The sequence below is a fragment of the Pinus tabuliformis genome, chromosome 5_2 (genome assembly GCF_031772625.1).
Source record: "Pinus tabuliformis cultivar Carrire ecotype Pingquan chromosome 5_2, CPIR1, whole genome shotgun sequence".
Taxonomy (NCBI): Eukaryota; Viridiplantae; Streptophyta; class Pinopsida; order Pinales; family Pinaceae; genus Pinus; species Pinus tabuliformis.
Genome location: NC_142306.1, coordinates 641,977,083 through 641,987,521, shown reverse-complemented (window position 1 = coordinate 641,987,521; position 10,439 = coordinate 641,977,083).

Here is a 10,439-nt window from a genome sequence, read left to right as displayed (position 1 = left end):
CACATCCTAAAGCTCATCCTTAGGAACTAATAGCTCCTCATCTGCATGCAAGTGTGGCTCCCTCTCAAGCGAACACTTCATGGCTTTCTCTTCCTAAAATTTGATATCCCGTCGCACAACAGTCTTGCGACTGTTTGGAAAATACACATGATAGCTGTGGGGCATATCAGTGTACCCCACAAATATCCCAACCTCTGTGTTTGGCTCCAACTTCTTCCTGGCATCCTTCGTCACATGCATGTAAACAGGAGAACCAAAAATCCTCGAATGGGAAATATCATGCCTCTTACCAGAATAAGCCTCCTCGGGTGTATTCATGCCAAGTATCTTATGAGGACAACGGTTCTGCACATATACTGCAGTATTGCATGCCTCCACCCACAAGTGAAGGGGTAGGCCCTAATCATGCAACATCACCCATGCAGCACCCACGATTGTTCTATTCTTTTGCTCAGTAACCCAGTTATATTGTGGGTTATGGGGAGCTATCAGCTCTCTTCGAATCCCTTCTGCATTGCAGAAGTCCTTGAACTCGCCAGAGATGAATTCGCCACCCTTGTCGCTCCTAAGAGCCTTCACCTTCTTCCCCAATTCCTTTTCGACTAGTGCTTTGAACTCACAGAACTTTGAGTATGTCTCGCTCTTCTTCTGCATGAAGAAGATGCAGCACTTTTGAGAGAAATCATCAACAAAGATCACATAGTACTTGTGCTTTGCTATCGAAGCTACTGAGAAAGGTCCACACGCGTCTGTGTGAATTCTCTCAAGGATTGTCATGGCACGACTATGTGAAAGGTGGCTTTCACAAATTTTCCCAAAATACACCCCTTGCACTGATCTGACTGCGCAAGAGTGCCTTTAGGAAGCCCAGTAGAAATCTGCTGCAGTATCTTCAAGGCTCCATGGTGAAGGTGGCCCAATCTCCGATGCCACAGCTCGCCATCATCCCGACTCACCAATCCTTTTACCTTGCATGCCATTGCTGCGCAGCCATCTACATGCAATTGATAAAGGTTCTTGATTCGAACCCCTATCTTCTGGGTTTCTCCAGTTGTCTTACTGCGCAGGAAAGCCTTTCCCTCGCTGAAGACGAGATCATATCCCTTGTCTTCTAACATTGCCACAGAGATAAGATTCTTCTTCAATCCTGGAACATGCATCAATTCCTTCAATACAAAGGGTTTACTAGACTCCCTCTTAAAGGAAATGGTACCGATACCGGTCACACTATGTCTACCATCATCGCCCATCTCGATGTGCACTCCAAGATCTTTCTCATCCAGATCAGAAAACAAATCTCGATCTCCTGTCATGTGAAAAGATGCACCACTGTCCAAAAACCATACTGATCCCATCACACTTGATACCAAGCATGCGATCAACAAAAAATCCAGCTCAAACTGCGAGGCTAAGGCCTCCCCCGCTGTAGATCCAGCAGCTTGCTTATTTTTCTTCTTCCGCGGACAATTTGTGGCATAATGTCCATGCTAGTGACAGTGAAATCACTTCACCTTGGACATGTCCTGCTTCTTGCCTTTCGCACCGGAATGAGAAACTTTCTTGTTCTTCCCCTTCTTTGCTTTGGTAGCCAAAGCGCAATTTTCTTCATCAGATGCCTTTGATGAAGATCCATCCCTGGTATTCCGCCTGATCTCCTCTTGCACAAGATTAGACCAAAGTCTCTCCCATCCTGGCAATTTCTCCCAACCATTGACAGAGTCCTGATAGGAATGCCAACTCTTTGGAAGACCAAGGAGACCGAAGCTCACCAAGTCCTCATCATCGACAGTCACCTCCACACTTCCCAGCTCATCCCAGCATTGGGTGAACTTCGTGAGATACTTGGGCATACTGTCTCCTTTCTCACACTTAATGTTTATGAGTTTATCCTTGAGTGCCAACTTCCTCTGGTTGCTCTTGCTTTGGAATAAATCTGTCAACGCTTTCCACATCAAGTATGGAGAAGCCTTTCCATGCAGGCTGGATACAATGTGATCCTTCATGCCCTCCAACAGAATCCTTCGACACTTTGCTGTCTTCTTTTGCCAAGCCTCAACTTGAGCAGCATAAGTAGGCTTTGGGACCTCAGCCTCTATGAACTCCTTCAACCCATTATCATCTAACACCGCCTCCATCCTGTATTTCCATGCAATATAATTCGAGCTGCCTTCAAGGGCATACTCCAATTGCAATATGTTGAAAGACATTTCAACTTCGATACCAAGAAAACAATGTTGCAAATTCGAATTCCACCAGCTCAAAACTCAACCGCTTCTGATCTAAAATTCGTGAGAACAAATTATTTCTCGTACAGAGATTGATTGTATGGGAATTTACCGGATATCTCACCTTCCAAAAGAAGGATGAATCCAGAGGCTACCTGGCCCGATTACAGACTCTGCCTGAAGAAATAAAATGTAATCACTTTCTGAATAATAGATCTGATGATCAAATTCGCTCTGATACCATGTAAAAATTTTGAATAATATAACACTTATTCACAGAGATTATCCTGATTATACATTATTTTTGGAATGCATGCATAATAAATAACCTCCTCTACCATTGATCATCAATTTGCGGAATTAAAAAAACAATCGCATGCGCACATTGAAACATCAATCACACATATCAACACAGTATGTAATGGGGAAAGCATACAGTTGAAAACCCCCAACTATCTGTATATTATAATGATAGAGAACATGTAACAATACATAGTACGATACTCCTCACAAGTATTTAGTACTATCCCCACATGCTACACACAAAACTAGCTCAGATCTGAACAAGTCATGGGTTCAAATCTCCTCCACTGTTTGCTTGCCTCTACTGCGCAATCCAAGTTGAGAATAGATCAGATCCAAGTTCAAATTCCCTTGGCTTGTACTGCGCAATCCTCATTGGCAATCTCAATCAATGATTGTGCAAATCTCATGCACAACTATAGTCACAACTGATAGTAGTCTCACCCTTTCACCCACCTCTAACACATGTCTCCACTGAACTGTCAATGCACTGAGTTAATTGATGTATTCTTTAGTTGATTTATGAGTTAATAATTAGTGAATTAATTAATAATTAATTCACATCACTCATCACTAGTGTATTTGGCAGTTAGACTAAATACAACTAGTTCAACTAAGTCAAACTGAACACAACTCCATCAACTCCTCAATCAACTCCACCAAACTCAATCACTTGAGTTCTAACTGAAGTCCATCATGCAATAGCTCAAATAACCCATAGGAAAAGTGTATTTCCTTATGGAAGTTGCATGTGCCACATCCGTAGCTCGAACTAAAGTGTTGCAAGAGGATAAGATAATGTTTATGGTCCAAATATTATTAAGAGTTAATAATATTCGACTGTTCTATTTTTGGACTGGCAGTCTAAAAATAGTCTCCGCCCATATGTCTAAAAATAGAAGTCCATCTATTTTTACCAACATGACCAATCATCCATAAATAGCATCCTGCAACTCATAGACCATGATCCATATGTCTCAAAATAGACTTTGCGCCAAAAATAGCTTCCGGGCCCACTTAGTGAAGGTGACTTCTTTTCACTAAGCTCCATTATCTTGTTGCATTTTCAACAATAAGCACATGCACACACACACATAAGACACAAAATATGCTTTGGGAAACTTGTTGCACAAAATATTGTCACCATGACATTCTGCAATTAGTGTGAGTCTATCACTACTCATACTTTCCTCCTTTGCAAGTCTTAAACCTCAGCTCTTCATGTCAAGCCTTGAAAGATAAGAGAAAGCCCTTAAAAATCTCTAAAACTTTGGTTCCGCACTTTCTCTTAGCATTACTTGCGGTCCCGCACCCATTGGTCATGTCCCCTATGGACCTGCCTGCTCTGTTTCTATGTAATGGGTGCAGACCCCTGTAAAAGTAAAAAAGGCGCAAGTATATTCTTAAAAACTCACTTTGGGTTATTTTTGGAAGCTTCTAGAGGGAATCTTGAGGTGGAAAGTTCGTTCCTTTGAGTTTCATGCATCCCATAACTAAAGGAGCTAACCCCTTGATGTGAGGAGATTATCCCTTTGAAGGAGGACTCTATCCCTTCATAGGTGCACCTGTAACCTCCTTCCTTTGCACTATAAAATCAGGCATTGGGCTGGTTACTAGGGACGTTGAAAGCTGAATATTTTTTATGGTAAATGTTGTTGGAATTTAGACTTCCTAATTGAGCTTGAGAGGAGAGATTACATACCTTTTGATCTTATTGGGAAGGCTATGAGGCTTGTCAAAGTAGAGGAGATTCTTGCTTGGACCCTGGGAGGAGCTTTTACAACATCAAGGCACCAAAGGTTGTAAAGTTCTTCTTATTTTCAAAGTTAATACAATCAAGTTTATTTTTCTCAATAAGCTGTCTTTTATGGTTTATTTCATGGATTCCTTGATAACCATGATGAATATGATTTATTATATTAGCTATGCAGGTGTTATTTGATGTGTGCTTGTTTGTGATTGCAGCTTCTCAAAAGGAAACTCATTTGGACGGTCGAAGCATGGCTGCCACAAACTAGCATTGGACTTAAGGTAGGGTCTAAAACACCTCTTGGTTTTTATTTATAAATCGCAATATATTTAGAGAAAGATAGATTTGCTTGTTCTACTTGTCGCTAGATATCTGTCGATACTAGGGAGATCGGTCTTGTCCACAGGAATGATTTATCCGGCCGACAAAACCCTTTCAAGAGAAAACCCAACTGGAAGGTGAGGTCGCTTCGCTCTCTTTCTCTATATCGAAATATGGATGCAGGTACAAGGAAGTAAGGCCAGTGGCCCATGGGATGCTACAATGCATAAATCCTCCCTATGTGATTTTCCTCCTATCCCTCTTGGCTATATTTTCTCATCTATGGAACAAAATGCCCCAAAAAGAATGGAATGTTTCTTCCTCATAGTGGTCCAGATATAACACAACACGAGATCATACTAGTGGTTAATTTTGACTACATCAACTCTTAAAAAAAGTTACAATATATTATATTCTAAGTTATTTTACATAAAAAATGTGCCTATCCCCTTTTCCATGAATAATGGGTGCTGATGCAACATCCTCCCGAATTATAGGTGTGAAAACAGGAACGTAAACTTCTGAGTGACATAACTTCTGCATACAAACTCTGATTGACGTGCTTCTTGTGCCGTTGCAAAGATCTCTATGTGTAGAAAAATATGATATGGTGTGGCACTAAAATGATAAAATTTTACCCCAAAAAAGTCATTTGATGCCTCAAAACACTCCTCGAAGGTTTCAGAGCCCGTTTGCCAAACTGGGTCCCACCAATAAAAACGGTCCCATGGGTTGATTCCTACAATTTTTTCCACTTTGAATGCATCGACATGGATGAAAATTAATATAATGGTCCAATCCAGGTCAATAATCTTGTTATTGCAACTAGATATATCTTGGCCATTGCTTCTTCGAACTACATATTAGTGTCATTATTTCCCTCCTTCATTTTCCTTCATTTTAATTATTACTGGATGTCTTTGATCCCCTCTTAGCTTCACAATTATGTAATTTTTGATAGATAAATTTATGCCTTAATGACCACTTGTCTACACAATATCTATTCCTTTCTACTCATTTTTTAATCTATATCTTGATGTCATTGGTTTTCACCCTCCCTCAATTAGGGTAGCATATACCTATTTCCTTATTTGTGAAGTATTTACTTGATGTTAATCAAAATATTTGTTTGATATTGCTAACCATATAAATGATGTCATTTGGACCTTATTTTTCTATTCAAATTATCTTGTGATTGTTTGGTGTATTCAATATTTTTTTGTCTTTATACTTTTATTTCACTGCAGATGTAAGCATTCAATCTAATGATATACATTTTAACGATTATTCATCTAATAAACCAAACTTTATTTTGCAAAAACCTCCTGTTCATGTCTATAGTAATTTATATTTCATTTTTGCCTTAAATGATGAACTTGGTGTAAACATCATCTTTTTCATATTTATGAAACCTTTTCAATAATGCAGTAGAGAAGTTTTTCCTCTAGACAAATAGAGCTAATTATTAAAAGTTGACATTGTTTTTCATTTTTTCTAGGTAGAGAATTCAATTTAGAATACCTTCCATTTTGTTGATCTAGACGTTGTCTCCTCTATGATCTTTTCTATCATTTTTCAATAACTTCTTTTTATTTTTTTTGGTAATCGTCTATCTTGAAATCTTGAGTGAGTTGTACTTCCTAAGATATATGGCTCCTATATTGCTTGACTTGATATTGGTAAGTGCCTTGGACAAGCAGTTCATGCTGGCCTACTATCTTCACGAGCTCGAATATTGAAATGTTGGCACGAGTTCTCTTCAAATCTTCAACTATATTGTAATAAATTGTTTCACCTTTAGTAGGTAGTGTTGAAGTGTCTAGAGGAGTGGCTTTGTTTGACACTTCTAGAGTGATGGACTTATTTTTGTTGTTGGAGGAAGTGTTCTTAGAAGAAATTGCATTTGCATACTTACTTTGTATATTCTGAGTAGGGTTGACTGGTGGTGAGATCCTTCTTAACAATTGTTCTTTCAATTTTTGTCTTGTCACCTCCTTATCAAAAATGGGCCCTTGACTCCTCAAGTTATATTAGTCATTCTTCTTCTGAGGAGGGACCTCACTTTGAGGTGGTGCTTCAGCACGCTTCTTGTTAGCACTGATGATACAATCAAAAGAATTCACTACATGCCCAATACTCATACTTTCTTCAGCCATTGCAAGTTCTTCTATTTCTTCCATTTGTTCTTACTGCTCATCTCCTAGCAAGGAATCCACAATGTGTGCATCCAGAGAATGCATGTTGTGGTTCCACTGTGGGCATGTTTTCTCTAAATGATATTCCTGGTGGAAAGAGCAATAGTTATCCATGCCCATACTTTCAATATTCAACACAACATTCAAACTCTGGGCAGATTTAGCTAGATAATTTTTGTTGTTGTTATTATTCCTTCTAAATGGAAAATACTTGGGGGGCTTGCTATTATTGGAAGTCTCGCTTGACCTTCTCTTTAATCCTGAAACTTCATTGGTATGTGCTTTTTGATGTCTTGGTCAAGCTTTCAATATTTGTAAAATTCTTTTCTTTAGCCTTACTTGAAGAAGGTTGAGATTTCCTGCAAGTCTCCTCTGAGTCTTTAGATTCATCATGATCGGTAATAACTCCAATATCACGCAATTATTTCTCCACAATGATTTCTTCTACAAAGTTTAGTGCCAATGTTTCCTTTGTAGCTCGTTTAATGAAAGAGGAAATGTTTGTTGGCAAGACAAAGTATAATAATCAATAGCAATTGAATCATCAGGTTGTGTGCCCAGGGAAAACCTATTCAATATGTGGTTGAACTTTCGATTTAAATATTTTACTTTCTCCTTTTCCCCATCTTACTATTCCTGAGCTCCTTTAACAACATAGAGGGAGTCTTATCATCGACAAATTTCTCTAAAAACAATTTTTTGAACTCCCTCCAACTATGGATTGAATTGACAAGAAGACTATGGTACCATGTTGTGCTCTACCTTCTAGAGAAAAAAGGAAAAACCCTACAAGCAACATCATCATACCATACCTCCAACATATGTAGATGCATGTAGAAGTCGTCAATATAATATTCTTTATTAGTCTTCTTGTCTAGATAAAACTTTGATAACAACGTTTCTAGATCAAAGCAAAATGAGCAACAAGGTGGAGCTCATACTTCTATCTCATTTTTCCCTCATCCCTTTTTCTAATTATATTGTGTAATGCATTGTCTATATTTTCCAAACTAATTTTATTTTATGTTTCTTAATTGATCATCATTTATTTTAATTATCCTTATTGCTTTTCAATGTCATCAAAGTGGAATTTAAGAAAAAAAATATTTCTTCCTTATAACTTTGTGTATCTTATTTCTCTCATCTACCATCTTCTTTTCTTACTAACTCTATGTACTTTTAATTTAATAATTTTTATACAGAAACATGCATAATTGCATGACTCCTATAATATAGAACTTCAAAATCATATGGATTTTTGAAATGGAGAATTGTATAGATAATTTGCGATTAATGCCACTTATAAGGGGATTAGAGTTAACCAATATAACTATGGTTTGTGGTGTTTAATGGTGATTAGTATGAAGATGAAATGTATAATTATATAATGACAGTTTTTTTTATTAGTGGTACTAATAATGCCATATTTATATTTAATAGATTGAAAAAGAACTGCATATGCTAATTTGGCACAATTAGAATGTAGTTATAAAATAACTTATGGCGTTGCTTTAACCTATCTAGTGCAGTAGGGACTTAGGGTAGTGACCACCACACCCATGCTTAAGTGGATTGTATATAGTCTAATAAATTCGACGTTATCCAACCCCATTCTTAACTTTTATTCGTACACTGCAACACTAAAAGGATATATCACTATCTGTGACGAGGAGGCCAGCAAAAGCTTGGATGGCCCACATATGAATTACCACAATAACAATTAAGGTCTGTTTTAAATCCTAATGCAGCATTCATTGGTTGACCATATATATGCTGGTTGACCTTTCTTGAAATATTTTCTACTTCAGGGAAAGTCACTATGTTCAGTATCAATGACATTGGTGGTGGCCCACTGCTTGACAGTAAAGGTGTCTTGGTCTTTCATTTTCAACACAAAGAAGATAAGAGTGTTTCGGCACCTCATTTTCACTGCAGAGGAGATGATATATTTATGTAGTTACATAGAGAAGTGGATTAAAAGTAATAATAAAAATCTGTAATTTTATGTTGACGGTAGATTTTATATATGTAATATTTGAGCCAATAAAGATTTTAGAATATTTTCGAAATCTAATTAACAAAGTGAAACAATTGATTTTTTTATAAAATTTTTGGAATATTTTGAAATTTACAATGGACATAAGGATAGTCTCATGAAATGAAGTAAAATTAACTATTTAGCCCATTGCAATTTCTTTGCATTCAATGGGGATAAAAAATCAACTATCATTTATATAACAGATTTCAGGCATCCAATGGAGCAAAGTAAAAATGTAGATGATTATGAAAAATGTAGATTATTGGAGTTAAAAGCAATATTATGAAAAACCAGTAATTTTATGTTGATTGTAGATTTTATATGTAATTTTATGTCGATGGTAGATTTTATGCATGCAATATTTGAGCCAATGTAGATTTCAGAATATTTTGGAAATTCAATAGTTAGAAACAAAGTGAAACAATTGACTTTGTTCATACAATTTCTGGAATATTCTGAAAGCTACAATGGACATGAGAATAGTCTCATGAAATGAAGCAAAATCAACTATTTAACCCATCCCAATTTCCTTGCATCCAATGGGCATAGGCATAGAGTAAAGTCAACACGTAAAAAAACAACTATCATTTATATTGCAGATTTCAGGCATCCAATAAAACAAAGTGAAAATGTCGGAATCTGAAATTTACGAAGCCTTAAAGATAGTCTCATGAAATGAAGCAAAATCAACTATTTAACCCATCCCAATTTCTTTGCATCCAATGGGCATAGGCATCGAGTAAAGTAAACATGTAAAAAAACAACTATCATTTATATTGCAGATTTAGGTCATTCAATGGAACAAAGTAAAAATGTTGGAATCTGAAATTGAACTTCTTCAAATTAGATTTCTACTAAGAATGCAATGATTTTTCTAAATAGTTCTTTTTTTAATTAAGTGATTTACACACAAAAAAAAAAAAAAAAAATTCTACTAAGAATGCAATGATTTTTCTAAATAATTCTTTTTTTAATTAAGTGATTTACGCAAAAAATAAATAAATAAATAATAATAATTAAGTTTGGTAGGACTGCATCTTTATCATGTGAAGGATTTGAATCCAAGACTTGTCTTTTGGGGAGACTTCATTGCCACTAACATTGCCAATTGAGCTATCCAAAGTTGACAAACACCCAAAACTGCTAAAAAAGATGATCTATACACAATAAGCTTCTAATAAATCTTTGAAAATGTGGGAGAAATAGACATTTAAAAGTTAATTTTTTGCAAATAGAACAGGGTTGGGAATACTGCCAATCTATTCCAAATACCAAAACTCTAGAGCCGAGAATCTGTGATGGGACTTGTTTTATATTGCTTGTATCCTCTTACACTGCGAGCATATGAGTGACACCTCCATAGATTTAAACACTGATCAAACTACTGTAAACTGATTCCAAACACCCAAAACTCCAAAAACTAAACTAAGGTTAAATAATTGATTCCCCAAACATTTTTAATCCTTCAAAAATTTGCCATGGTGGCCGCTCCTTCAAACCGTGGGAGGAATCAACCACGAGAAAACGCGTTAAGGAAGTGTGGGATTAAGACAACTCACGACATGCCCAACATGCCCAGAATCTTCCCATCGTAGCCACTCCTTTAA